Source organism: Neoarius graeffei, chromosome 6 (genome assembly GCF_027579695.1).
Source record: "Neoarius graeffei isolate fNeoGra1 chromosome 6, fNeoGra1.pri, whole genome shotgun sequence".
In the NCBI taxonomy this organism is placed as follows: Eukaryota; Metazoa; Chordata; class Actinopteri; order Siluriformes; family Ariidae; genus Neoarius; species Neoarius graeffei.
In genome coordinates this window covers 99,423,861-99,450,037 of record NC_083574.1, presented here as the reverse complement: position 1 = coordinate 99,450,037, position 26,177 = coordinate 99,423,861, and the positions used below count along the sequence as shown (strand labels likewise).

Here is a 26,177-nt window from a genome sequence, read left to right as displayed (position 1 = left end):
AATCGTGTAATTAAAATCATCCACCTTAATATTCAGAGAGACTTCAAGTTCTCCCTTGTCTTTCAAAATTATATAAGCAAACCTTCTAAACGAGACAACATGCTTTAAAAGTGGAGATTTGGTTGCCATCGGTATCATTTTTGGGGGAGATACTACTTTTCCGTAACGAGATAAGACCTCTGTAAGCACATCGTTGCTAATAAAGGGGGCACATTAGAAAGCATTACTTTTCTTGAAGGGCTCGACAAAGGTAAAACGGGGAGAAAGACCTCTTCAACCACTACCCCCGTCTCCACCATTTCGTTTACCAAATCAACAGAAGCAAGGAATAAAACCACTGCCCTGTTCATGCGAGACGCAGACAAAACATTGTCATGACCAATTAAAGCTCCCACAGCCAAACTGATCTCCTCCACTGAAAGAGGTGAATCTATTTTAATCCCATGCTTCCTCGTTAGAAAGCCAAAACGCTGCTCAGGTGCACTTCGCGCTGCCAGACTTCCAAAAGGAAGCAGACGCCTGACGCGTGCACTTTTAACAAAATTCAAACAACAATAAACTAACAACCGTATACAAAAAAAAAAAAAAAGAAATAGAAAGATAGAAAAAAAGATAGAAAAGGGACAAAAGTTTATGGCACGGCGGCCAAACTTTCAGCACGCACTCACTCACACGCTCCACTCCACCCACTCGCACCGCACATGCGCAGAAAGAGAGAGAGAGTGAGTGAGGGGAGGTAAGGTGTGGACTGAGGAGAGATGAGGTGGCATTTGGCTCTAAGCAACTCCATATCCATGTGAGTGTATGTGTCAGTGAGTGAGAGAGAATGAGACAGTGTGAGAGAGAGAGAGAGAGAGAGAGTGTTGTGTGTGTGTGAGACAGAGAGGGTGAGTGAATGAATGAGAGTCATTTTCTTCGTGGTGGTCAACAGAAACGGGACACGCACTCACCACCTCCGCTATGTTTTTTTCAGAATGATTATTCTGCTGCTCGTCTGCTGTGTTGGAGCTCGATGCCGCTCGCTCCCCTCCTGAATCCACAGCAGCTCCTCCTGCTCCGCTACAACATCCGAGTCAACCGACGCTGTTGACACATTAAAGAAAGCTGTAAGCTTGGGAAGTGCATCATTCTTTGATTTCGCCTCATCCCGCTTCCTCCTTTTCGTAGCACCACTTGGAAAGTGGCGCTTCATTTCGCTGATCACAAGTTCAAAACAATTCAGCACAGTCGCTATTAGCAGTTCTCTGAATTCACTCACTCAGGTTCAGCTCACGCTCGTCTTTCGCGCGATCATTGCATGGAATAGTCCATTTCAACACAAGGGGGGGGGTACAAATACTTCATTCCTTTGTATTTTAGTTTTTTGTCTTTGTTTCCGATTTAAACATACAAAATTACAATTTACAAACACAATGGCTTAGGAATGGATCGCTGTCCAAAGGCCCCCAAATCCCCAGCTGATTCGGGAAGGGGCAGCTGGTCTGGGGCCCCTGCCGAATGGGAAAGTTGAAGGGGCCCAAGGCAATTGCCTACTTCGCCTCTATTGTAAGACCGCCTCTGATTGTGGCCAACACGAGTGTTAAGTTCCCTAAAAGATCGCGTGAAGTTGGCTGCTATCTACTTTGCGTTCGTTCTCATTTTCCTCCATCATTTCATAGGCCAGAAACAGATGTTTTGATGTAATTTAATTTAGTAGGCTATGATTATTATTTAACTGTAGTCTTCTAGACATTTTGACTGTTTGGGGCATTGAACGCTGGTGTATGATTTTCAGGGAATAAAGTTTAGCGCATGTCGGAACATCATTGCGCTCGCAGCCTCCAACTCCTCAAACGTCCTTTAAATTGTGATATAACGTAGGCTATAAGGCACGGTTCTAACATCCCTTACACACTGGCCTAACGAAAATAATAATTGTTGGGGCGTCTGCTGATTTGTTAGCTATAAATTTAGGTCTAATTACTTCTGACAGTCTGCAAGCATTGCACCGTCAGGTCTTCAAGTCTGGCTGAAGCAGAGGAGCGGGCTTTCCGGGGTTTATTTTTTCAGGTTTTTTTAACATGCTCTATTTCTATATGTCCAGGTTTGAACTGAGTCATTTTGGCAAGATTTAATTTAATACAAAACAGAAATGGTCAGACACAAGCACGCCAAGTACATGGGAATGTATTTTGCCAATTTTGACAGCGCATGTTTTTTTTAATGCCGCACCGTAGACAGCGAACGTTTAAACATGATCAAACATAGGAAATGAGCGACACAAAGCATGGCTCAAAAACAAAAAAGTTAAATAAACCCTGCTGATAGTTGATGGTGTTGCAACACATCAGTGTTATAATCAAATCTCTACCCAACCACCCGTCATTTTAATTCTCCTCGGATCAGCACCGACCTCACATTTGGCCTTGGGAGAGTTCAGTTGACGGAAATCCGTCACACGACGGAAAACTTTAATCCATGCTACTGCAATAGCATAGGCAGGGAAACGCAGCTGTCAGACGTCTGGGGAACGATCAAACAAATGAGTGGTATAAGAAGAAGGTATGAAATACCAGTGTTAAACCAAAATAATAAAATAGCAGTTACAAACAGACAAAGCAGAGCTATTGGCACAAACGTTTGTTAAAATTCATAGCCTAGAGAATCTGTCAAATACAGCTAGACAATCTAGAGATAATACACTGACATTAAATTCAGGTGTTGAGGTGAAGAAAACTACATTAGGTGATCGTCTGGACTTACCCTTAAGTCTATTTGAGTTAAATAGAGCTATCATGAAGGTCAAGCAAACTTCCCCAGGGAAAGATGGTATTAACTATAGCATGCTGGAACATATGGATAATAGTTCACTTAGTGTAGTGTTGAGACTATTTAACATGGTCTGGGAAACTGGAATAATTCCAACAACCTGGAAGCAGTCAATCATTGTGCCAATTTTAAAGCCTGGAAAAGACCCTTCAAACTACAGACCAATAGCATTAACATCACAGTTCGGTAAAACAATGGAGCGGATGATAACGGAGAGGATTACTTCATAGAAAGTAAACACCTTTTCGCACCTTATCAAAGTGGATTCCGTAAAGGAAAAAACACATTGGACTCTGTCTTATGCTTGGAATCAGAAATCTGTCTTATGCTTGGAATCAGAAATCAGGAAAGCCCAGACTAATAAAGAAATAGTTGTAGTTGTCTTGTTTGATATAGAAAAAGCATATGATACTGTGGCAGCGGGGGCGTGGTCAAGCGCCGGTCTGTGACAGGAGGGCGGAGTTGGGGAAGGTAAGTGGCAGAATCGCTTCACCTGAGTGTAATTAACCTGTGTTTGTGTGTGTTCTCCCCAGTAAACCGCGCCCTATTTAAGGAGGGAGAGTGAGAGCGGAGGGGAGCTCGCGAGAGGAGATTCACGAGTGTGTGTGTGAGAGAGAGAGAATCTCAGAGTGTGTTTTGTGTGTGCCCGACTGAAAAGTGCGGCAATAAAAGTGCAATATTTAATCCTGATCTCTGTCCTGCCGTCTTCTGTGCTCCACCCACACGTTAAACCTGCTACAGTGGTGCCGAAACCTGGGACGGTGGAGCACCTGTCCTGCAGCCCCATGGAATCCTCCCCGTTCGCGGACTTGGTCCACGCCCTCGCCACGGCTCAGCAGAGCCAGCAACAGGCACTCGTCACGCTCCGGAAGGAGCAGGAGCGCCGCTTTGAAGCCCTGGTGCTGGCTCAACAGGAAGACCGAGAGGCGTTCCGGCGCCTCCTCGCGTCGGCGGGGTCCACCAGCGCCCCGGCCGTGGGCCCATCTCCCCTCACCTTGACCAAGATGGGCCCGCAGGACGACCCCGAGGCTTTCATCGCGTTGTTCGAGCAGGTCGCCGAAGCCTCGGGGTGGCCAATGGAGCAGCGCGCGGCGCGCCTCCTCCCCCTCCTGATGGGAGAGGTGCAGTTAGCCGCACTACAGCTCCCCGCCGACCGCCGGCTGGCCTACACCGACCTTCGCCGGGCTGTCCTCCAGCGCGTGGGGTGAACGCCGGAGCAGCAGCGCCAGCGCTTCTGCGCACTGCGAATGGAGGAAGTCGGCAGCCCGTTCGCGTTTGGCCAGCAGCTCCGGGACGCCTGCTGGTGGTGGCTGAGGGCCGAAGATCGCGACGCCGAGGGAATCATCGACCAGGTGGCGCTGGAACAGTTCATCGCCCGCCTGCCTGCCGGAACCGTGGAGTGGGTCCAGTGCCACCGCCCGGCGTCGCTGGATCAGGCCGTGGGACTGGCGGAGGATCATCTGGCGGCTGTCCTGGCGGCCGGACAACGGATGACGTCATCTTCTCTCTCCTCTCTCTCTCTCTCTCTCTCTCTCTCTCTCTCTCTTCCCCCTCCTCCCGTGTCCCGCCCTCACCCCATTCCCCCACCATGGAGGCGGGGGCCGGCTCCACCCCAGCCGGCCCGCCGTACCTGTGGTGCCCTCCCGTTTCTCCCTTCTGTGTCTGTCTCTCCCCCCCCCCTCAGGTGAGTGACCCTCAAAACACAGCTGCAGAGGGGAGGCCCGGGCTGGTTTGCTGGCGCTGCGGGGAACCGGGCCACCTGCAGCATCAGTGTGCAGCGATGGAGGTGGGGGCGGTGGTGCGGATCCCCGACGCGCCAGAGGCTGCCCTCGATCGGGCCGGAGCATATCGCATACCGGTAAGTGTACAAGGGGCGACATATCAGGCGTTGGTGGATTCGGGTTGCAATCAGACCTCGATCCGCCAAAGCCTGGTGCAAGATGAGGCATTGGGGGGAGCACAAGGGGTGAAGGTGTTGTGTGTGTGCACGGGGATATTCACAGCTACCCGTTGGTGTCGGTCCACATACATTTCAGAGGGGAAAAATCGATAGTGAAGGCGGCGGTTAATCCTCGCCTTACCCACTCTTTGATCTTGGGGACTGATTGGCCAGGATTTCGGGGGTTGATGGCACGCCTAGTAAAGAGTGGGTCCTGCCGGTTGTCAGGGGAGGGTCCCGGTGTCGCTTTGGCTGGAGCTGCGGTCGCAGAGCCGTCTACGTCATCTCCACGACAGAGTGAGGAGCCCCCGGCCCCTTCTCTTTCTATTGGGGAATCCCTCACGGATTTCCCACTGGAACAATCGCGAGACGAGACTCTGCGACACGCGTTTGACCAAGTGAGAGTAATCGATGGTCAAACGCTCCAGCCGAACGCCACCCCGTCCTTCCCCTATTTTTCCATTTTGAAGGATAGGTTATACCGAGTGACGCAGGACACTCAGATGAAAGAGCGAGTCACCCAGGTTGTTAATTCCAAAGAGCCGCCGGGAATTGGTATTCCAGGCGGCTCACTTTAATCCCATGGCGGGACACCTCGGGCAGGATAAGACACTCGCCCGGATAATGGCCCGATTCTATTGGCCGGGGATTCGCGGCGACGTCCGTAAGTGGTGTACGGCGTGCCGCGAATGCCAATTAGTAAATCCAGCGGCCATTCCAAAAGCGCCCTTGCGCCCCCTACCATTAATCGAGACCCCGTTTGAAAGAATTGGGATGGATCTCGTTGGGCCATTAGATCGGTCAACACGAGGGTACCGCTTTATATCGGTTCTGGTGGACTATGCAACGCAATACCCGGAAGCGGTGCCTCTCCGCAATATCTCCGCACGTAGTATTGCAGAGGCCCTCTTCCACGTCATCTCCCGGGTCGGAATCCCGAAAGAGATTCTGACTGACCAAGGCACCTCGTTTATGTCACGAACACTGAGCAAACTGTATGGGCTATTGGGTATTAAGCCGATCTGCACCAGCGTGTATCACCCACAGACGGACGGTTTAGTTGAACGGTTCAATCGCACCCTCAAGAATATTATCAAAAAATTCGTAAGTGAGGACGCAAGTAACTGGGATAAATGGCTCGAACCCTTGTTGTTTGCAGTGCGAGAGGTCCCCCAAGCCTCCACGGGGTTCTCCCCATTTGAATTATTGTATGGGCGTAAGCCGCGCGGCATCTTAGATGTACTGCGGGAAAATTGGGAGGAGGGACCTTCACAGAGCAAAAATGAAATTCAGTACGTTATGGATCTGCACGCAAAACTCCACACGCTCACCCACCTAACTCAGGAGAATTTGCGGCAGGCCCAGGAACGGCAAACCCGCCTGTACAACAAGGGCACGAGCCTTAGAGAGTTCACTCTGGGAGATAAGGTACTCGTCCTGTTGCCCACGTCGAGCTCCAAATTAGTCGCCAAGTGGCAAGGGCCCTTTGAGGTCACACGGCGGGTCGGGGACGTCGACTATGAGGTTAGGCGAACGGACAGGGAGGGGGCGCTACAGATCTACCACCTCAATCTGCTGAAACTCTGGAACAAGGAGGTCCCCGTGGCGTTGGTGTCGGTAGTTCCGGAGAAGGCGGAGCTGGGGCCGGAGGTCCAAAAAGGGTCATTGGCATCTCGCACCTCTCCGGTCCCCTGTGGAGACCACCTCTCTCCGACCCAACTCACGGAGGTCGCCCAGTTGCAGACCGAGTTTTCGGATGTGTTCTCGCCCCTGCCCGGTCGCACCAACCTCATAGAACACCACATAGAGACGCCCCCGGGGGTGCTAGTGCGTAGCCGTCCTTATAGATTACCCGAACACAAAAAAAAGGTGGTTCGGGAAGAACTTCAGGCCATGCTCGAAATGGGCATCGTCGAGGAGTCCCACAGTGACTGGAGCAGCCCGGTGGTCTTGGGTCCCAAGGCCGACGGCTCGGTCCGGTTCTGTGTGGACTATAGAAAAGTCAACGCGGTGTCTAAATTCGACGCGTACCCAATGCCTCGTATTGATGAGCTGCTCGATCGACTAGGCACGGCTCGCTTTTACTCGACACTGGATTTGACGAAGGGATATTGGCAGATCCCCTTGACTCCATTATCCCGGGAAAAAACGGCCTTCTCCACACCGTTCGGCTTACACCAGTTCGTCACACTTCCGTTTGGGGCGCCCGCTACGTTTCAGTGGCTGATGGACCGGGTCCTCCGGCCCCACGCCACCTATGCGGCCGCTTACTTAGATGACATCATCATTTATAGTAATGACTGGCAGCGGCACCTGCAACATCTGAGGGCCGTCCTTAGGTCGCTGAGGTGGGCGGGGCTCACAGCCAACCCGAAGAAGTGTGCGATTGGGCGAGTGGAAGTACGGTATCTGGGCTTCCACTTGGGTAACGGGCAGGTGCGTCCCCAAATTAATAAGACAGCAGCGATTGCGGCCTGCCTGAGGCCCAAGACCAAAAAGGGGTTGAGACAGTTCCTGGGGCTGGCTGGCTATTATCGTAGGTTTATACCTAATTATTCGGACATCACCAGCCCGCTGACTGACCTCACTAAAAAGGGGGCGCCAGATCCGGTCCAGTGGACGGAGCAGTGCCAGCGGGCTTTCTCTGAGGTAAAGGCTGCACTGTGTGGGGGGGCCACTTTTGCACTCCCCTGACTTCTCTCTCTCTTTTTTGTTACAGATGGATGCGTCGGACAGAGGGCTGGGGGCGTTTTGTCCCAGCAGGTGGGGGGAGAGGACCGCCCAGTGTTATACATCAGCCAAAAGCTGTCAGTGCGTGAGAGGCGCTACAGCACCATCGATAAAGAGTGCCTGGCGATCAAGTGGGCGGTCCTCGCCCTCCGGTACTACCTGCTGGGGCGCTCTTTCACCCTCTGTTCAGACCATGCGCCCCTCCAGTGGCTCCACCGCATGAAGGATGCCAACGCGCGGATCACCCGTTGGTATCTGGCGCTCCAACCTTTCAACTTCAAGGTGGTCCACAGGCGGGGGGGGCGCAGATGGTCGTGGCGGACTTCCTCTCCCGTAAAGGGGGGGGGAGTCGGCTGCGGGCCGGACGGGCGCCCGGCCTGAGTCGGGCGGTGGGGGTATGTGGCAGCAGGGGCGTGGTCAAGCGCCGGTCTGTGACAGGAGGGCGGAGTTGGGGAAGGTAAGTGGCAGAATCGCTTCACCTGAGTGTAATTAACCTGTGTTTGTGTGTGTTCTCCCCAGTAAACCGCGCCCTATTTAAGGAGGGAGAGTGAGAGTGGAGGGGAGCTCGCGAGAGGAGATTCACGAGTGTGTGTGTGAATCTCAGAGTGTGTTTTGTGTGTGCCCGACTGAAAAGTGCGGCAATAAAAGTGCAATATTTAATCCTGATCTCTGTCCTGCCGTCTTCTGTGTTCCACCCACACGTTAAACCCCCTACAGATACGTTGTGGAAAGAAGGACTTCTTATTAAGTTGAATAAATTAGGTGGTAGGTTATACATGTAGGTATCATGCCGCCATCTTGTGTCAGAACTACAATTCCCAGGCAACTTCCGCGTGACCTACGTCACGCGTGGGCGGGATCATCTACGTCAGTCCGCCATGCACGCATAAGTCCAAGCGGAAGCTCCGCCATTTTTGTCTCTCGCGTCCGTTTTTCAAGGAAGCTAGACGCACAAAAGAGGTGCTCTCCATCAAAAAGACGTCTTCTTTCTTGCAAGATCCATCACTCAGCGCGATTTTCTTTCTTACCCTTGGCAAAGGTAAACTCTAGAGTTGCGCGATCTTTAAACTCAACCTGAGTTACAACCGGTTTACTCGTATTAGAAGTGACGTCACGACTGCAGCCCAGGCAGTTAAAAGTTAAGAAGCGATTGAATCCCTTTTAACTCAAAAGCGCTCTGCATCTTGTTCTGATCAGAGACTTTTCCTCTCGAACGCTGAGGTTCAGACCAAGAATCCTCTGCTTTCTACGGGAACCACCCAAGTGCTCCGCTGGACCCGAAAGTTTTCTACGCCTCCATCACGAGTGGCTCACGTGCTCCCACGGCAAGGCCCAAAACTACAACGGCGAACATCTTCATATCTTGCTAAAGGCAGGATTAAGTAAGATTTTGGCATTTGGGCATAATTAAGATAGTCTTAGGAATTTGCTTTTATTGAAATAGTGTGAATTTAAACCCAGGTTTATCTGTTACACTGTTAAAACACGCAGCGTGTTGATTTATTTTGGTTCTATGTTCTCTCAATTGTTTAATAGATAGGCTGTGCATGCTTTTCTCTCTGACTAACTTTAATGTCCTTATCATACATTTGACCTTATCAAGGTTTCAGTGAGTTTGGTAATGTTATGAGTGTGGAATCTTTTTTGTTACTGAGAACACGTACTCAACAGGCCTGACCAGGCCTGATGCACTTTAGATAGCTTCCCTTTGTCTTTAGCAACACGTGCTCAGTAGGCCTCACCAGGCCTAACAGACACACTTTAGCTAGGCCATAGGGCCTTTCACAAACACACTAGCAACACAAGGCTAATCTAGGCCTCCACCACGTGTAGTTAGCTACACGAGGCTAAACACATGGTCAAGTCCCTCACACACACCCAAGCACACGTTAGCAACAGAGCTAATCCTTTGTTCTATTTAGATAACATTGCTTTGTTTTAGCTAGCAACAAGCTAGGTCATACACACACACACCACACATGTATATACACACCTCACTGCTTGTATATATTGATTTATTATTTTTCTTTGTTATAATAAATTCATTTATTAAACAAACTGTTTATTTGTGTGAACGATATATGAAGTCCCCAGTCTTCTCAAAGAATTCAAAAGGTGCATATATGTCACTGCCATTTATTCATCCAGTTCAGAGTGGAACACAAGAGGGCAGACTGTCTCTATCTCGGTCTCTGATTTCACACAAAAGAACATCGAACATTCACATAATGTAGTCAGTATCATGGTGGAGCCTATTCTGGGAACACTGGGTTCAAGGTGGGGGGAAGGATTCCATCTATCACATGGCACCAAGTACACACACACACTGACAAATAGGATCAGTTTAGCATACCCAAACTGCCTAGCTGCATGTTTTTGGACACCGGGAGGAAACCAGAAAACCCAGAAGAAACACACATACAGTGTCTTGCAAAAGTATTCATCCCCCTTGGTGTTTGACCCGTTTTGTCGTATTACAAGCTAGAATGAAAATGGATTTTTGGGAGGTTAGCACCATTTGATTTACACAGTATGCGTACAACTTTAAAGGTGCAATTTTTTTTTTAAATTGTGACACAAACAATAATTAAGCTAAAAAAAACCCCCAGAAATCTGGAGTGTGCATGGGTATTCACCCCCTTTCGTATGAAACCCCTCAATAAGAGCTGGTCCAGCCAATTAACTTCATAAGTCACATTAGTTGATTAAGATCCACTTGTGTGCAATCAAAGTGTCACATGATCTGTCACATGATGTCTGTATAAATCACCCTGTTCTGGAAGGACCCTGACTCTGCAACACTACTAAGCAAGCAACATGAAACCCAAGGAGCCTCCAAACAGGTCAGAGACAAAGTTGTGGAGAAGTATAGATCACAATTGAGTTATAAAAAATATTCCAAACTTTGAATATCCCAGGAAGCTCCATTAAATCCATTATAGCAAAATGGAAAGAACATGGCACCACTACAAATCTGACAAGAGAAGGCCACCCACCAAAACTCACAGACTGGGCAAGGAGATCATTAATCAGAGATGCAACAAAGACACCAAAGATAACACTGAAGGAGCTGCAAAGATCCACAGCAGAGTTGTACACTCCACAGAGCAGGCTTTATGGAAGAGTGGTCAGAAAAAAGCCACTGCTTAAAGAAAAAAAATAAGAAAAAACACATTTAGAGTTTGCCCAACAGCATGTGGCAGACTCCTCAAAACACATGGAAGAAGATTCTCTGGTCAGAGGAGACTAAAACTGATCTTTTTGGCCATCATGGGAAACGCCATGTGTTGTGCAAAGCCAACACCCTGAGAACACCATTCCTACAGTGATTGAGAATCTGTGGCATAACTTGAAGATTGCTGTACACCAACACAACCCATCTAACTTGAAGGAGTTGGAGCAGTTTTGCCTTGGGGAATAGGCAAAAATCCCAGTGGCTAGATGTGCTAAGCTAATAGAGACATACCCCAAGAGACTTGCAGCTGTAATTGCAGCAAAAGGTGGCTTTACAAAAGTATTGACTTTGGGGGGGTGAAGACCTATGCCCACTCCATATTTCTGTTTTTTCATCTTAATTATTGTTTTTGTGTCACAGTTTAAAAAAAATTGCACTTTTAAATTGGTAGGCATGTTGTGTAAATCAAATGGTGCTAACCCCCCAAAAATTCATTTTAATTCCAGCTTGTAATGCAACAAAACAGGACAAACACCAGGGGTGTTTGAATACTTTTGCAAAACATAGTAGATACAGGAAGAAAATGGGACTCTACCACAGTGAGGAGACATTGTTACCCACTGTACCACCATGTCACCTAGAAATGCCTTTTTACATCTTCTAAATGGCTCTTTATTTGTGTTTTCACACTTAGTATATTTCAATGCTCCAAGAGGTCTCCGATTGATGACTGAGCATTTTTTGTGCATATATGAAGACAACAAAAGAACAAAACAAAAAGGTCTTTTACTGCTGCACATGAAGAAACAGAAAGGCCATCTAGAGTGCCTATGCAATGAGAACCTACTTCTAGCTACATGTGGTTCAAGTACTTCTGTCTTGTCAGAATTAAGTCAAAGGAAGTTTATAAGCATCCAGTGTCTAATGTCCTTTACACATTCCTCAGTTTATTCAAGCTGGTGTCTGTCATCTGGCTTTGCTGAAACATACAACTGTGTGTCATCAGCATAACCGTGGAAGCGAATACGATGCTGGCAAATAATATTACCCAGATCTAACATACATTAAAAAAAGCAGTGGGCCGAAGAGAGAACCTTGTGGAACACCAAACTTTACCTTATTATGCATAGAAAAATCACCATTTACATCAACAAACTGATAGCAATCAGTTAAATAAGACCTGAGCCAGGAGAGGGCCATTGCCTTAACTCCCACATTTTCTAGTCTATCCAGGAGAATGAAATGATCAGTGGTGTCAAATGCTGCACTAAGGTCAAGCAATACAAGCAGCGAGACACAGCCCTGATCAGAGGCCAACAGTAGGTCATTTACTACTTTAACCAGTGCTGTGTCTGTGCGAAGATGAGGTCTAAATCCTGACTGATACAGGGCTGCCTTTATATTTTTGATTAAAAAACCTAACCTGGACCCCAGTCAGCTGTCCAACTATAAGCCAACATCATACTTCCCCTTTATCTCCAAGATCCTAGAAAAAGCTGTGGCACAGCAGTTATGTTCATACCTACATAGGAATAACACAGAAAGAGACAGAAAACACAGGTTGTTGGGTATGCCCAATGTCACCTGATGAGTAGGAACAGTATACATTTTGCACTGAGTACAAGCAGGGACTCCAGCAAAACTAACTATGACAGCATAACTAAAACGGGAGAGCCAGAAGGTAAACACGGGCATGAGAGGGCCCCGAGACTTAAAGCATCAGGCACTACACCGTCAACAAACTCGAGTGAGCAAGTGAGTGGGGGACTGACAGCATCCATACATCCCAGTTTACTAAACACTCTGTCTGAGGACCCTCCAGATCTAATCCTTTACCTAATAAAATAAAAAAAGGCTTGACTAAACAAATATGTTTTCAGCCTAGACTTAAATGCTGAGACTGTGTCCGAGTCCCGAACACTATTTGGAAGGCTGTATAAATGGGGGGCTTTGTAAGAAAAGGCTCCACCCTCTGATGTAGCCTTCACTATACGAGGTACCAGCAGATAGCCTGCACCTTTTGATGTAAGTAGGCATGGCAGGTCATAAAGGACCAGAAGTTCTCTCAGGTATTGTGGTGTGAGACCATTCAGTGCTTTAAAGGTCAATAGTAATATTTTATCATATTTTACAATATGAAATATGGGGGGACTTCCGGATGCAGCGGAGGAGTGCAGACATGTATTCATGAGCTCTCGGTGGTAGGCCCTAGCACCTGCTTTTATCCTAATTTAACTTCTCATAACTTTGGTTTGTATGCAAAAGGTGAAGTCATTAAGAACACTTTTGTATGGCAAGCTACAATTTTCAACATACAAAGTGAAAGAAAAATACAATTCAAACTTCACTGCACTTGCACGCTTTAACTACAAGAAACATGGCGGACGGGGAAAAAGAAACATCCTTCAACAAGCTTCTCGATGCTATTCGAGAAACTAAAGAAGACCTCACAAAACATATTGACAAAAAAACAGCCAACATACAAACAACTTTAACGAAGATCGAATCCTCACTCTCTACCCTGTCAGAACAGGTCCAGGAGATAGAGAATGAGTGAGTGCAAATGAAGACGATGTTAAGGATGCACGCGACCATGTTGAAAAACTGGAGAAACTGATAATGCACCTCCAAGACAAAAATGATGACTTAGAAAACCACAGCAGGAGGTCTAACATTAGGATACTGAATGTGCCGGAATAGGCAGAAGGTCGTGATGCTGTAGGATTTTTGGAAAAGTTTATACCGCAAATCCTGGGTAACGGCAACATCACCTCACCGGTCACCCTGGAAAGAGCGCACCATATCGGGAAGAAGTCGGACAGACCGCGGCCCTTTATCGCCAAGTTCCTGAACTTCAGAGAGAAAGAGAAAGTCCTTCGGCTGGTCAGAAGCAAAGGAGAGATGACATACGAGAATAAAAAGATATTGTTCTATCCAGATTACAGTGCAGACCTGCAGCGTAGGAGAGACGAGTTCCTTGACGTGAAGCGGATGCTATGAGAGAAGGAGGTGGAATACCCAGCCCGGCTTCGCATCAAACATCTGGGATCCGTCAAGTTTTTCTCTATTCCAGCCGAAGCGCAACATTTTCTGAAAGAACTCCCAAGTGAGTAAGCTGACCAAAGTGACTGCAGTACTCAGTCTAAAATTTAAAACTTTGCCATGTACAAACTGTTATGAGTGGCCAGTTTTAACTCCAGAAGTTGCTGGAGCCACCACTGTTATTTAAGGGAGTTACCTACCTAATGTGGTTTTGTTACAGGGGTTTTACAAGGCAGGTTTTTACTTTAATGTTTTGGGGTTATGTATGGTCTCTCACTAACATTCGAACTTCTACTTACACATATGTCCAGATTATTCTCATGTCCAGGTTGTGTCTTATCGGTATACCTAGGTTAATTGTTTTTACCACCTCTAACTGATATTATGGGTAAATTAACATGTATATCTTGGAATATGGGGCGGCACGGTGGTGTAGTGGTTAGCACTGTCGCCTCACAGCAAGAAGGTCCAGGTTCGAGCCCCGTGGCCAGCGAGGGCCTTTCTGTGCGGAGTTTGCATGTTCTCCCCGTGTCCGCGTGGGTTTCCTCCGGGTGCTCCGGTTTCCCCCACAGTCCAAAGACATGCAGGTTAGGTTAACTGTTGACTCTAAATTGACCGTAGGTGTGAACGTGAGTGTGAATGGTTGTCTGTGTCTATGTGTCAGCCCTGTGATGACCTGGCGACTTGTCCAGGGTGTACCCCGCCTCTCGCCCGTAGTCAGCTGGGATAGGCTCCAGCTTGCCTGTGACCCTGTAGAACAGGATAAAGCGGCTAGAGATAATGAGATGAGATGAGATCTTGGAATATTAGAGAGGTCAACTCTCCAATTAAGAGGAAGAAAATGTTGACATATTTGAAGAGGCAGAATGTAGATATTGCCTTTATCCAAGAGAGCCACCTCACTGACACTGAACATTTAAAACTGTGTAGAGACTGAGTGGGTAATGTTTTCTACTCTTCCTACTCCTCAAAAGCAAGAGGTGTTGCCCGGCTCATTAATAAACACCTGAATTTTAAATTAAATTCAGTTGAAAAGGATAAAAACGGCAGATTTTTGCTTGTAGACTGTGAAATAAATAGAAACAAGATATTTTTGGTGAATATATATGGGCCTAACTACGATGACCCATTGTTCTTTAGCAATCTGATTATGAAACTGGCTACAATTGGGGGTCAATGTATTGTGGGTGGAGACTTTAATTTGGTCTTAAACCCTCTTTTGGATCGATCATCACCAAAAACAACTTCACTATCAAAGGCGGCAACAGCACTAAACCAAGGTATGAAAGACATAGGCATAATTGATGTGTGACCAAATCTTTATCCAAATCAGAGGGATTTTTTTTCTTTTCACCAACACATAATACACACTCTAGAATTGACATGTTCTTGGTGCCACAAGATATGATGGCCATGGTGATAGAATGCTCCTATTTAGCAGCTACCTTCTCAGATCATCATCCCATCAAACTCTCCTGGATGATTGATACTCCACAGCCCACAACCCGTAGGTGGAGATTTAAAAATTACATGTTAAAAGACCCTGAATTTATTTCATATATGTCCACTAACATTGAAATATTTCTTGATGTCAATTTAAATTCCTCTTCTCACACCAACATTTGGGAGGCTCTTAAAGCCTATATGAGAGGTCAGATTTTATCATACAGTGGCCATAAGGTGAAAAAAAAAATTAGAGAGAGACTAACTAGATTAGAAAGTGATATTAAAAAGCAGGAACAGGACTACATTGCCACCAGAAAGGAAGAACACCTTAATACACTAATAAAAACAAGGATGCAGTATAATAATCTATGTACCAACAAAGAGGAAGCAGCTATGGCCAGAACTAGGTATCACTATTATGAATTTGCGAACAAGACAAGTAAACTCTTGGCTTGGCAAATTAGAAAGGAAACATCCGATAAGTTTATACACTCAATATTAACAGAGGATGGCAGACTCCTTGACGATTCACCATCCATAAATGCAGAATTCAAACAATTTTACAAAGATTTATATAAAACTGGGCAGGACGCTGATAATATCGGAGCAAAAAGGTTTATGGATGGAATAACCCTTCCTAAATTACAAGATGAGGATAGAGAACTGCTTGATGCAGATATATCAGAAATGGAGGTACTCTAAGCCATTAATTCTTTACAAAATAACAAGACTCCCGGGCCAGACGGTTTCCCTGTCGAGTATTGTAAGGCCTTTTCAAAAAAAATTATTGACCCCCCTCACGAACATGTTTAAAGAAGCTCTAGAAAATAAAAAAATACCAGACTCATTGGAAATCGCAACAATCACACTGCTTCCAAAACCGGGGACAAACAGAAATGTGACTCATGCAGACCCCTCAGCCTTCTAAATGCAGATTATAAAATACTGTCCAAACTAATTGCTCTCAGACTGGAAGATATTATACCAAAGATAATACACGCTGACCAAACAGGCTTCGTTAAAAACAGGCACGGAGCAGATAATGTGCGGCGACTGCTCCACATACTGAACATCTTTCAAAAAAATCAAAATCCTATGCTAATAATATCTATGGATGCAAACAAAGCATTTGACAGGATTGAACCAAGCTTTCTCTTTCTGACTCTAGAGGCTATGGGCTTTGGAGAGAAATTCACTTGGTATATTAAAACAATTTTTAATGCTCCCAAAGCTAATATTTTAACAAATGATGTTCTGTCTGACACTTTCTCCTTATCAAGAGGCTGCAGGCAAGGCTGTCCAAGCTCCCCCCTGCTCTTCGCACTTGTGATCGAACCATTAGCTGTCGCCATCCGCTCCAACACCTCCATAGCTGGAATTAAATTTGGTACAAGTGAACATAAACTTTCTCTGTATGCAGATGATCTCCTTTTATATCTAACCGATCCACACACATCAGTCCCCCCTCTATTGGAATGCCTCAAAGAATATAGTGCAGTTTCAGGGTATGAATTAAATTACACTAAAAGCGAGATTCTACCACTAAATATACTGGACAAAAATATCAGAGCTCTCACTGACCCATTGAAGTGGTGAATGGTTTCAAATATTTGGGTATAAAAATTGTCAAATCGGATGGGCATATATTTAAACAGAACTAGATGACATTATTGGAACAAACCAAACTCAACCTTCAAAGATGGATGGATCTCCCATTGTCTCTCATAGGCAGAATTAACACTATTAAAATGAACATTTTGCCTAAGTTTATTTACCTATTTCAATGTCTTTCTGTAAATGTTCCCAAGAGTTTTTTTAAAGAGCTTAACAAAATTATAACTCCTTTCATATGGCAGAGGAAAAACCCTAGAGTCAAACTCACCTCTCTGCATGCTCCATATTCAAGGGGAGGACTTAACCTACCAAACTTTAGGAATTATTATCTTGCTTCTCAGTACCGATCAATTTGGATCTGGCTGCATGCAGAGAATAGTGAGGTTACATGGGTCCCAATAGAACAACATGAGATGAAGTCTATGCCTTTAAAGGATGTTCCATTTTTAGGTACAAAAAAATGTTTAGCCACACTCACAAAGAATTCAATAATACTGAACACATTCACTGCTTGGCAAGAATCTCACTCACTTCTAAACACAAGTATTTCTTTTCTCAGAAGTGCACCTTTGTGGGGTAATCCCAACCTCTCACACCACATCGCTGACTCAGTATTGCAGGGGTGGAAAGATAGAAAAATCCAAACAGTTGCTGATTTATACATTAATTATACTTTTGCTAACTTCCAACAACTAAATGAAAAATCCAATCTTCCTAATTATAGTCTCTTCAAATTCCTACAAATTAGAGACTGGGTTAAGGAGAAATCTAAAGAAACATTCCCAGATATTCCAAAAGAAACTCCTCTTGAAACCCACCTATGTAACAAGCTATGCAGATCAACAAAAGGAATAACATCTTCTATATATGGTATCATCAATGGAAAGTTACTTGTTTATGATAAAACATCTACAAAAGGAAAATGGGAAACAGACCTAGGCTGTGTTTATGAGGAGGCGGATTGGCATAAACTATTGGAACAGGCACAGACTGTGTTAACCTCCACAAAACACAGGCAAATTCAATTTAATATATTCCATAGGACATGCTACACTCCTTACAGGTTACATAAAATTGACAGCAACATTTCCCCCAGATGTCAGAGATGTAAAGTGGCCGAAGGTGAGCTTCTACACATGCTATGGAGTTGCCCAATGATAGAAGAATTTTGGAAGCATGCCATTGAATTAACCTCAAGGGTAATAGGAATTCAAATTGAACAGGATCCAAAACTATGGATTCTGGGGGACACAAGCTCTAATAATGTGAACTTCTATAAGAAATACTTTATTTTACTTGCGAGCACTGCAGTGAAAAAATTTATTCTGATTAACTGGAAATCTGAAAATTCACCATCAGTAAGACACTGGATTAATGAGCTTGTATCTTACTGCACACCTGAAAAGATATTATATAATGTGAGAGGGAAGCATGGAGCCTTTGGAAAAATTTGGGGCCCCTTCATAGACATTCTGCCTTTTCTGGACTTGGTTGACCTTGGTGGTGTTAACCTTTATGGACTGGCTTCAAACTAGCCCTCTGTAGGTTCTTCTTGTACTATAACTTCCTCATTGATGTATCTGCTGTGAGTAGTGTGTTGATTTATATACATTTGAATGTGTACAGATGGGTGTATGTATAGACTGGGTATACAGACTGTGTAGGTATATAAATGAAAGGAAAGTGAGAGCCATACGAGTGAGGAGGGTGGGATGGGAAAAGTTAATGTAATATATATTTTTTCTTGTTTTCTCTTCTGATGTTCAAAAATCATCCTTGTATGGTGTGTCTGTAATGTTATACATTTATGCATGTTTTTTTTTGTAAAATACGACTTTCACTGTAACAAACTGTAGAAGGTTGCTATGCACTATAAACATCCTGTAAGAGCTTCTATGAATAAAAACAAATCTTTACCAAAAAAATAATACAAAATTTGATTGGGAGCCAATGCAGTGTACTGTAGATAAGACAGGGGTGATGTGGTCGTATTTTCTAGTTCTAGTAAAGACTCTTATTGCTGCATTTTGAACTAACTGAGCTTGTTTATGCACTTATTGGAACATCCAGACAGTAAGGCATTACAGTAATCCAACCTGGAGGTAACAAGTTCAAGTTTTATTTGTCACATATAATTACAAGTAATTACAGTGAAATTCTTATGTACCATAGGTCGTTGCGAGTATAAAGGTATATAGATAAGATAAATTAAAAACAATAGAAATAAAGGGGGGGGGGGAACTCAAGCTATATTAATGAGTGGAAGCATGGCAGAGATGTGATGATTGTGCGGTTATGAGTCCTTAAAGTCCAAAGTGCAGTACTGCATAGTAGTGTACCTTGTTATCATTATGAACAGTTCAACAGTCTGATGGCCTGAGGGAAGAAGCTCCTCCTCATTCTCTCAGTGTTGGCCTTCAGCTGTCGGTAGCGTCTCCCTGAAGGCAGCAGGGAGAACAATCTATTATTTGGGTGGCTGGGGTCGCTGGCGATCTTCCTGGCTCTGTCCCTGCAGCAGTTGGAATAAATGTCCTGTAGGTTAGGGAGGGTGGTCCTGATGGTTCTCTCAGCAGAGCGAACCACCCTCCTGAGAGCCAGCTGATCTCTCCTCGTGGTGCTTCCCATCCAGTTAGTGATGCTCCTACTCAGGACACTCTCAATACTGCAGGAGTAAAAGTTCCTTAGTACCTTGAGTGGGAGTTTGAAGTCCTTCAGTCTTCAAAAGTATGAACTCGTTTTTCTGCGTCGTGTAGTGACATTAAATTTCTTATCTTAGCAATATTTCTGAGATGAAAGAAAGCTATCCGGGTAATGTTATCGATATGAGTTTCGAATGAAAGACTGGGGTCAATAATCACTCCGAGGTCTTTTACTGCTGCACGTGAAGAAACAGAAAGGCCATCCAGAGTTACTGTGGAATCAGAAAACCTACTTCTAGCTTCATGTGATCCGAGTACAAGTACTTCAGTCTTGTCAGAGCTAAGCAGAAGGAAGTTAATAAGCATCCAGTGTCTAATGTCCTTTACACATTCCTCAATTCTATTAAGCTGGTGTCTCTCATCTGGTTTTGCAGAAACATACAACTGTGTGTCATCAGCATGTAGGTACCATGCGCCATCTTGTGTCTAAGAACTACAACTCCCAGCCAACTTCCGCGTTGACCTACGTCACGCCTGGGCGGGATCACTTACATCACCTCCTCCATGATCTTCAAAAATGCTTGGAAGACTCCATTTTGTTATCTCTGGTGTCTGAACTCAGCGAGGAACAGACCATAAAGAGACGCTCACCATCGGACCGTCCGAAACCACGACTCTTTCTTGCAAGATCCACGCTTCAGCGCGTTTCCCCGTTCTGTTTACCCTTGATCACGGTAGACTCCGGAAACACGCGTGCTTTAACTCAAGCGAGTTATAAACCGGTTTTCAATTATCCTTTTAAGACGTACGCAACTGCAAGCAAAAAGGCAGTTTTCTTTGTTTTTCATCTGTTCGGGAAGCGGCTGGACCCTCCTGAACCCGTGCACGGTGCTTTTGAACAGAGCTCTCCTTCTCACGAGCCACAAAGCCTTTTCAAAGAACCTCCTCTCCTCCCTACAGAAGTTTTTCCTAAGCTCCAGGAAGACTCTGCTTTCTTCAAAAGACGAGACTTTTGAAGTAAGACTGGCATTGGGCAATAAGACTAGTTTTAGAAATTAGTTATTCACTTAGTGTGAAGTTATATGCAGGAAATGAAGTGTGCACACTGAATTTTTATTTTTATCATTTGTTATTGTTGATTTAAATTGGTTAATCAATAAGTTTTTGCATGTTCTCTCTCTCTCCTTCGTAACATCCTAATTTCACTACTCGCACATATCTTGACCTCATCAAGATTTCAGTAAGTTGAATAATACTATAGAGCTAGGGGTGAGGGGTCTGGAAGAGCTTTTGTCTCCATACTAGGCCTAAACACGTGGCAAACCCCTCCTCCTCTCCTTTGTCTCCATACTAGGCCTGTATCTCAGCTTTAGATAATATCCTGAGTCCTGATTCAATTCAACCTTTATAGCGAATTCTCCTGTGCTTACATTTAAAGCCATATATATATATATATATATATATATATATATATATATATATATATATACCACGGATGACCGTTTGAATGTATTTTAATTGTTAACTTTAATTTTAACACACACACTAGGCTTGGAAAAGCACATGCTAGCCTAGCATCCCTTTGTCCAGTTAGCCTACAAAGCTAATCACTTGGAAAGCACATGGTTAGCTAGCATTCCCTTTGTCCAGTTAGCCTACAAAGCTAAATCTGCTTACACACACACACACACACACACACACACACACACACACACACACATTCTGTTCATAGAAGATTTCATTCTGCTGCCATTCAATTATTCAAATTTCTTTTTTTTCCTTTTATTTTTACTTTTTATCTTTGTTATAATAAACTCCATTATAACTGGAATTTTGTGTGGTGTCTGTCTGCTGTTTCGATACTTTTGAAGTCGCCCACATCGCAAAAGAACTATTAAGGTGTATATGAATATTGGATGCAGCTTGGTAAGTGATCAAAATTCTGAGTTATATCAAATACTGGAATGATTCACTAAATGATTCACTAGATGATTCACTGAATGATTCATTTGAATGATTCACTTCAAACGATTCAATGAGACTGATTCCATGGTATGATTCAATTCAGATGAATCAAATTAAACGATTCAATGGGATTGATTCAATTTAATTATTAAAGATTGATCACTTAACACCAACCTACATACACATAAGCATAATTACACCTACAAGCATAACAGTGAAAACTAATACCATGCTTATGAATAATATCACCCAGAGGTAACATATATAAAGGAAAAAGCAGTGGGGCTAAGACAGAACCTTGCGGAACACCAAACTTTACCTCAGTATGTCTAGAAAAATCACCATTTACATCAACATACTGATAGCGATCAGTTAAATGAGACCTGAGCCAGGAGAGGGCCGTTCCCTTAACTCCCACAACATTTTCTAGTCTATCCAGAAGAATGGAATGATCAATGGTATCAAATGCTGCACTAAGGTCAAGCAACACACGCAGCGAGACACAGCCCTGATCAGACGCCAACAGTAGGTCATTTACTACTTTAACCAGTGCTGTCTCTGTGCTATGATGAGGTCTAAATCCTGACTGATACATTTCATGGATGTTATTCCTATGTAAATATGAGCATAACTGCTGTGCCACAACTTTTTCTAGGATCTTGGAGATAAAGGGGAGGTTTGATATTGGCCAAGAATTGGACAGCTGACAGGGATCAAGGTCAGGTTTTTTAATCAGGGTTTGATCACTGCTTGTTTAAAGGATTTGGGTACATAGCCAATTCTAAGAGAAGAATTTATTATTTTTAGAAGCGGTTCAATTACTTCAGGTATGATGTGTTTGAATAGTCGTGTAGGTAAGGGATCTAGTACACAAGATGAGGATTTTGATGCGGAGACTAATGAAAGTAGCTCAATTTGTCTAAGGGGAGTAAAACATTCTAATTGCTGATCTGAGTTATATTGTTAACTACAGGGTTACTTAAATTGTCACTTACATTGTCTGACCTTAAATTAGTAGTTTGAATTTTTTGTCCGATATTTTCAATTTTGTCATTAAAAAAATTCATGAAGTCGTTGCTACTACATGCTGCAGGTGTGCATGTGTTTATAGTGGACTTATTCCTGGTTAATTTTGCTACAGTATTAAATAGGAATCTAGGATTATTTTTGTTCTTTTATTACAGCAGCATGGTGGTGTAGTGGTTAGCACTGTCGCCTCACAGCAAGAAGGTCCGGGTTCGAGCCCCATGGCCGGTGAGGGCCTTTCTGGTCAGAGTTTGCATGTTCTCCCTGTGTCCGAGTGGGTTTCCTCTGGGTGCTCCGGTTTCCCCCACAGTCCAAAGACATGCAGGTTAGGTTAACTGGTGACTCTAAATTGACCGTAGGTGTGAATGTGAGTGTGAATGGTTGTCTGTGTCTATGTGTCAGCCCTGTGATGACCTGGCGACTTGTCCAGGGTGTACCCCGCCTTTCGCCCGTAGTCAGCTGGGATAGGCTCCAGCTTGCCTGCGACCCTGTAGAACAGGATAAAGCAGCTAGAGATAATGAGATGAGATCTTCTATTAGGGATATGTTGATCTAGCAGCACTGAGAGATTTTCTATACTTCAGGAAGCTCTCCTTCCATGCTATTTTGAATGCTACCAATTTTATTTGGCACCATTTACGTTCCAGTTTTTGAGTGGTCTGTTTTAAAGTGTGAGTGTCATCATTATACCTGGGTGCTATTTTTTCCCCCTGATCATTTTCCTTTTAAGAGGAGCTACATTATCTAAAGTATAGCGGAACGTTGACTCTAAGCATTCATTTGCCTGATTAAGTTCTGCGGGGGCTGACAGTGACCCAATCAAAGTTGATAACTCTGGGAGATCATTCATTTTAAGTAAGCTCTTCTAATATTAGGATGCACACCACTGACACTGTTCTTCATTTAGCCATCAGTGACGAGTTACTTTTGTTCTTAGTGAACCACAGAAAGATGCTCAAGTGTTGGCACGTGCACAATAAACAAATATAAATGCATATTTTGAGGTGTTCATGAAGCATTTGAGTTCGTGAGGCATTCCTTGATGTTAATCCTCTCTAATACCTCCAAAAATCACCAACAAGGAGATATTAGAGAATTTTATGGACATCCAACCTCTGTAGATGGACAGGCCTCAGTTACACCAAAGCAGTGTGAATGGCTCAGGATGACAGAAGTGGCTGGAGAGCTATTGCATCCAACCCTCGACCCGAGGATGGAACCTGACGATGATGACGACGATGACAATGAGTTCCTTCTGTTCTTAGCGAACCACAGGAAGATGCTCAAGTGTTGGCATGTGCACAATAAACTTACATAGATGCATATTTTGCGGTGTGGTCTCAATTTTTTACTGTTCCAATTTACCCCAGGTTGTGTTACAACATACCCTGGTAGTGGGGTCGGCTGTAACAATGGCACTCCTTGCATTTGACATCAAATAATGAATTCTGTGATATAGTTTGTGAAAATATTGATATTTGTAGTCGACAAATGAGGGGACTTTGTGTCAAAATTTGAGCACTTTATCACAAAAATTCTGCAAGTTCTAGGAATAATGTTTTTGTATAATGTTTTTGCTAAGACAAAAAGTGTTACACTCATCCCCGGTCTCCCCTACACCAGTTGTTGCCGGCACGCGCATGCCTAATGGCCGTGAATGGCCCTGCGTTTTCTGCCGTGTTGCGGACAGAGATTATTTCTAATGCAGAGCGAAAACAGAGATTGTTTTTACTTTAACGCCGTTTTAAAACTAAAACGTATGAGTGTGGACGTAGCCTATGTTTATATAAAGGAGAGAGAGAGAGAGAGAGAGAGAGAGAGAGACTGTGACTCCACCCTCTGAAACCCCGCCTTTTCTCCTCCGGATCTCAGGTGAAAGTGAAAGTGTTTTCAGGTGTTTTTCAGGTGAAGGTCAGCAGGAGGTTTTTTTTTTTTGTGATCAGAAAAACGTGGCTCTTTAGGAGGAAAAAAAATCATCAGAGTGAGTACAGGAATATAAAGCTGTAATATGTGAATGTTTGGATTATTTTCTAAATGAAGAATATTTCTGTCTTAACTGACACAGTTGACTTTATTCTTAATTTGATAATTCGGTGTTGACGCAGTAACTTAACCTGAAGGAAGGAAACCTGTGTGTCCTGCGGTGTTTCTTACATATGTGTAAAGTTTACAGCTGTTATTTGTTAGAGAGGGAAGAATATTCATATTTATTACAACAATTCCTGACATACTTCCACTATTTATTCTTCTTTTTCTCCAACAAACACAAACGCAACACCACTTCCTGGTTACACACACACACACACACACACACACACACACACACACACACACACACACAGAGCCATTTTAGATTGAAATGCTGAAATGTCATTTGGCCTCGATACCATTCGTGTCAGATCGAAATATCTCACAGCAGCAATGATTTTTATCGATTCTGTCCTGATAAAACCATTTCAATCACAAGTCGGATAAATATCTGTGTAGCCTTCACCTGCCATATAAGCAACCAGAGAACTGTGCTTCAGAAATTTAAAGCTCTTTCAATAATAAATATCAATCTCTATGAAGTAAAATAGCTTTTTAGCATCATTTAGAGTAGAGTGGGGGAAAAGCCCCCCTTAAGGAAAATTCAGTTTTTCTCCAAGTTAAAATGAACCATGTGTTTAGTTTTAATCATAGTTTTTGACAACAGTGACATGAACAATAATGCCACCTAAAGTTTGCCTAAAGTTAATACTTAATTTTTTTTTTAAACAAAAACAAACATTGTGCCAAGGGGGCCTTTTACCCCCCCCCCCCCCCCCAGTGGGGTAAAAGGCCCCCTGAGGTGGGGCAATAGGCCCCCTCACTAAAAAAAAAGCTGTTTGGATAGCAAAAGTGTTTACTTAAGCCTATAATGTGGAAGAAACAAGAAAATATCCCTGAATTAATGAATAGATGCATTATTTTATTATATTTCGCATTTTAATTTCAATATAATTTTGTGTGGATTGAACATGAATTAACAAAGAACAAGTGCATCAATAAATAATGCTAATTGAATCAATGAATTCATTACATTAACATTACAGTGAAATGTAACGCTATCTAAATAAATACCCTGCAGCTGAAAACCCCCAACTGAAACAACACACATGCCATCACACACACACACACACACACACACACACACACACACACACACACACACACACACACACACACACACAACCATATCACCATGTTATATGTAACTATAAGAATCTGAATCTGATGAGCATCAATTAGCCAAACATGATGTGACTAATCTTAGGCTACTGTTCTAGCTAGCTACATAGCTATCTAGGCTAATCTGAGGTAATATTTTTAATATTAAGTTCAAGTTACTTGCTTTGCTCAACCAGGTAAGCGAGATGTTATTAAAAACTATGTATCTGCTATTCAGAAATGTATGAAATACAGTAATTATGATAAAAGGAAACGATGCCCCCTGGGGGCCATTTACCCCGCCATTAAGGGGGCGTTTTACCCCACAGACTACACTTTTACGAAAAAGGGTCTTACTTTCAAAATGTAATTCAACTTTTTATACCTAATGTATTTTTTTTAACGTACTGACTTGTCTACTCATACCACATACACAGCTGTGATATCTGACGAAATAGCAGCTATCTAAATACAGTTTTACTGATATCTGAAAATTATATCACTTACCATGAAATTTGATTTCTCTCTGCTGCGTTGCTGATATGCGATCCACAGTGGATATTTGTATATCCCCGTTGTCAAGCCAGTCCATAGCAACAATAGA

The 26,177-nt window shown here is 43.9% G+C and overlaps 1 protein-coding gene across 1 annotated transcript in view; it reads left to right on the top strand.

Annotated features, from left to right (window-relative positions):
• Positions 1-24,293: 24,293 nt before the first annotated feature.
• LOC132888449 (NACHT, LRR and PYD domains-containing protein 3-like) overlaps positions 24,294-26,177 on the top strand; it is a 122,944-nt gene continuing 121,060 nt past the window's right edge. The window contains exon 1 of the mRNA XM_060924498.1: positions 24,294-24,365. The gene's annotated coding sequence lies outside the window, so the exon portion shown is untranslated. The remainder of the gene's footprint in view (positions 24,366-26,177) is intronic.